We start from the raw sequence: 5,000 nt of genomic DNA, 5'->3' as shown, positions 1-5,000 counted from the left end.
GTTTATCCAGGTTTATTAATTTAGCAATTGCCTGCTGCCCTTTGGTAGCAAAGCTACTTTCCGCCAGATCTAAACAGACCCAGCTACCAATATCTACTGAGTGATAGGAGTATGGCTAGAGAAAAATCTCAACTGCACATGGTATCGATCTCGGTCCCGTTGCTTGTGAGGCGAGTTCTCTACCAACTGAGCTATCGGGACCTCCACGGCAGCAGCAGCTGCAGAGACGGGAATAAAGCTAGCTTTTGACTCACTCTCTAGTCTATTTTGTTTCTGTCGTCGTTCTTTAACCAGCTAACTGTCCTACTCTGGGAGAACATTTATTTCAAAATTTGGTCGGAAAACTCGCCCTTCAAATAACGATCGATTTAAACGACCCTCATCCTGGCAAAAACTCTCAAACCTGGACTTAGCCAGGTCTTCATGGAATCCCAGATTTGAGAGTTTTTGTCAAGATGAGGGTCGTTTAAAACGATCGATATTTGAAGGACGAGTTTTTCTGGTCAAAATTGTTTTTAAATACGTGTCTTTCCAGAGTACGGCAGTTAACTGGTTAATCAGCTTTGGCAGGATAATGTCCCTGGGTCTGTTTACAACCTGGTTGGGTCACGGAATCAATTTTGAATGGATTGGATGTAGTTTCACATTTTAAACGGTGTGCCTTATCCCTGTGTTACATCTTATGTATTATATTCTAAGGAGAGAAAAAAAGATATAAGGACAGGTTGGCTCAGCGGTAAGGTCTTTGCTTTGTACCCGAAAGGTAACGAGTTCGATCACCCGCCGCTGCGCTGTGTCTTGTTGAGCAAGTCACTTTGCCCTAACTCAAATTTGCGGCTCTGTATCGCTGCTGAAAGCGAGTGTCATAACCACTAGACCACATAGCCGCATTTATAATGGATCTGAGTGTTCCCCCCCCCCCCCCCCCCCCAGATTTTACCGCGTGAAACGCGATGTAGACAATAATTTGCTTTCAATACGCTTCAACAGTCATGACGTCACTTCCCTCGTAATGACGCATGATAACTTAGTAACTGGCTCTAAACTATCGGAACAATATCGGACGCCCTTATGAAATATTTATCCGAGGAGCATAAAAGTGTATCCAGAGGAGAAAAACATTTTAAATACGATCGTGTTTTGACTTTTATACATTCTGATCTCATGACATATGAAAAGTTCTAGCCAGCATGAAGAATAAAAAGTACCGATTTTCTTTGTTTAGAACCACGCTGCTCGCCGTTGCTGGGCGACGTGACATCAGACTATTGAATCCTATTGATGTGACTTTGCCCGGATGGATTTTCTGTGTAGACTGTAAAGAACCAGCAGTTCCGTCATCACTTACTGGACAAAGAAGTAGTAGTCCCTCAGATGTATTAGGCCATAAAGGTGGTGGTGCAGGAGGAGGCGGGGAGGAGGAAGAGGGGGAAGAGGGGAGAAGAGGAAGAGGAGGAGCAGGAGGAGAAGGAGGAGGAAAAACGTTGTACTGGCCGGGGTATCGCTTTATACATTTAATGTAGCACGGTGAGAGAATGTGAGTAAAAGAGAAAAGCACATAAAAGAAAACCGACCCTCACCGCCTAATGAAAATTCCTTAGTGACACGACCCAAATAAAAACCCGAGACCTTTCTATGCAAAAAAAAAAAAAGTGATTGGAAAAAAAACAAAAAACAACCCAACATCCCCCCCCCCCCCCTTTTTTTTCTCCCAAAAAATAAGAGAAAATAAAATATAAAAAGAAACAGAAAATCAAATCAACAGTTCTGAATAATAACAACAGATGACTACCCCACACACAGACAGAGATATATTACAGGCGAAATTGATCGTGTCAATCCGTTTCCCCCTAGATTATTACGGAATATATATAAGCAAAAATTCGGTCCAAAATAGTCGGGACGAATGCTATGAGAATAAAATAATAGATTTAATGACATTTGTATAGCGCCTCCCCCCCCCCCCCCACCCCCTTCATCATTGGAACAGGTTCTAGGCGCTTTATATTTCATAAAATAAATCGATAATAAAGCTGGACGACTATGAGATCTTCAATTTCTATTTCGTAATAATTCACCGGGGTGTGACGTCTGCCTCAACCCGATATCATAAATTAATAATAAACTAAAATAGAGTTGCCTTTATTCATCTCATAATAGTGGGCATTTGTCTTTAGAAAGAAAAAAATAAAGAAATCCCTTCCCTTTATTCATCCATTAGGGAAATTAAATTTGTCTTAAGGTCTCTTCCAAGGGAAGACTGGAATCACCCAACGTCAGCCACTTCACATGAAGCGCCGCAAATTGTGCTAGGACGAGGCGACTTGCCAAGGCCACACGCCACACGGGTGTTCGAACTCAGTACCTTTCAGCTACTACGAAGCAAAATATTAAGAAATTAAGAGCAGGCACCTGTATAAGAAAAAAGAACTGAACAAGTGTGGTATGAAAGGTGCAAGTGGTCGACTGATTTTTTGGAATGTTTTTTTTCTTGTATTTTCCTTTCTTGGTTTGTCTTGCACCTTTCATACACACTTATTCCAATTCCAAAGACCATACCGCTGAGCCACGCCCGCCTCCATCATTCCTATTGTCGCGATTGGTTACAATAATAAATTGATTCTTTGACGTCATCCGGTCTTCATACTACAGTCGATGACGTAATATGGAGACTGGAAACCGGAAATGTCTGTCTTATTGTGGTCATTGATATATTCCTTCATTCGCTTTCGAGTTCTCATTTTCAATTTTGATTTATTGCACAGGCTAGGAGAATTAGTGCGGCTATGTGGTCTAGTCTGTATGACACTCGCTTTCGGATCGGAAGGTGTTGGTTTGAGCCTCACTCGGCGCACAGTGACTCCTTGAAAAGGGGCTCTTTACTCACATTCTCTCATCGTATTCAGGTGTAAGATGACACAGGGCCCTAAACAGCGTTATCTGTCCGAAAAAATTTTTTATATCGCCTAACAGGCGTCATGCTTCGTCCTACATGTTAATTGTTGCTGTTGGCTAAAGACCCCTTGTAAAGCGCTTTTGAGCACGTTTAGTGGATATTGCGCTATATAAAGCTCAATTTTAAGCTTAAATTAATAAAAATATTCATTAAGAGGTTTTCTTTTGAATGGAAAACAAACCCAACAACAAAAAGACGTATTTAAAATTTTTGGCCAGAATACCCGTCCTTCAAATTATTATCCATCGATCAAAATGGCCCTCACTTGGTGGAGGGAGGTGGGGAGGGGGGAGAACAAACTTGTCAAAAACCTGGGACTTCACTCGTCCTCCAAATATTGATCGATTAAAAATTGATCTCATCTGTGAGAAAAAAAGTATCAAACCTGGGACTTCGCGGTCGATATTTGAATGGATGAGTTATGAAATGTTAAATATGTGCTATAACCCCCCCCCCCCCCCCCAAAAAAAAAAAAAAAAAAAAAAAAAAAAAAAAGAAAAGAAAAAAAAAAGACAAAAACAAAAAAAAAAACAAAAACAAAAACAAAAATCAAAACAAAACAACAAAAAACAAACAATCAAACAAACAAAAACAGTACGGCCCGTTAAGATGCATTCCAATTTCAAATGTAGGTTAATTTACTTATGCTTCTTGTTAAAGATTTGCGTATTATATTATGTGGACGCGGAGAAGTTTCCGTAGGTGGGTGTACGTCTGTATATGCGTGTGTGGGCGTGTTAGCGTGAATACTAGTTTATTTTATAGTCCGAGTGATTGTAAAGCGCAGAGAGCACTTGTCAGTGGATTATTAATGGGAGCTATATAAGTATATTTATATTTTATAGACCCAATGAATATTCATGTGGCCTGCGTCCCTGCACATGCGCAATCACTTAAAAAAGTGAACCTTGCAAAGCAATCATCGTGTTTTTAATTCTCTTGAATTTAAATTAATTATCTACTTATATTGATGCAATAGTTATTGAAAATATATTATTTTGTGGTTAACTTATCATGTGATGATTCGTGGATATATTGTATTAAGTATATTATATTTTATATTATGTCATACTTTTCAGGGTTGCTTCTTTTTTCTCTTTTTAGTTTCTTTTGTTTTTTTTGGGTTTTTTTACTTTTACTGTTTTTTTTTTTTTTTGTTTTTTTTTTGGTCTTTCGTGGCTGAGAATTCGTTGTGAGTAGCTACTTTTTTCCGTTGTGAGTAGCTACCTTTTCTCATGGGGGACTTGACAGTGTAATCACTTGAGGTTTTCTGCGGGGGCTAAAGAAACGACATCCGTCTTGTGTCCGGCGTGAATGAAATTATAAGAGGCGGGCGGGCGGAAAGGAAAGGAAAGGAAAGCCCTTGTCAAAGTCATCGCTTTGCCCAGACGATAACTCGGATAATAAGCCAGATGGATGACGACATGACACACGTGACACATCGCCGCGCCTCGCAAAATCTTTTTGCAACCTCGTTGGTATGAGTTAAATAATATTATTACCAATTTTATTTGCCGTGAATTGGTTTTCGGGGAGTGGTTTGGGGGGTGGGGGGGGGGGGGTTCCCCCGTAGCTCAGTTTTGGGGAAACACTCACTCACTTCCACTTCTCAAAAGGGTCATCAAAATCGAATCTGTGTGTATCGTTATTTTTTTTTGTTTCCCCTTCCCTTTCCCTTCACCCAGCAGTGGGTGCTGGTCTATAGATTTGGCGGAAAAAAACTTTTTTTGATTGCCAGATTGGCGTGCGATCAAAATGCGCAAGCAATTTCTATTGTCCCCTCACGTAAAAAACCCGGGGTAAACTCCAGCTCCATGTGGGCCTAATGGCGCTGAAAAATTTTTTTCTCTTTTTTTTTTTGGCCTTTTTTTTTTTTTTTATTTTTTATTTTTTTATTTTTCAATATTTTTCAAAGAGAATGAAATTCCCCGTTCGACATCGTCGTTTGCTGTATTTCCCTTTTATGGTGTTTTTTACATGTGTGTGTAAGAAGAAGCACCCCCCCCCTTTCCCCCCTTCCTTCCCCTCCCGGAAATGCGTTCTT

This window comes from Berghia stephanieae, chromosome 1, assembly GCF_034508935.2.
Source record: "Berghia stephanieae isolate SIO BIC M18660-M18661 chromosome 1, UCSD_Bste_1.3, whole genome shotgun sequence".
Taxonomy (NCBI): Eukaryota; Metazoa; Mollusca; class Gastropoda; order Nudibranchia; family Aeolidiidae; genus Berghia; species Berghia stephanieae.
The sequence above is the reverse complement of the archived record's forward strand: the minus strand, read 5'-3'. Positions refer to the sequence as shown.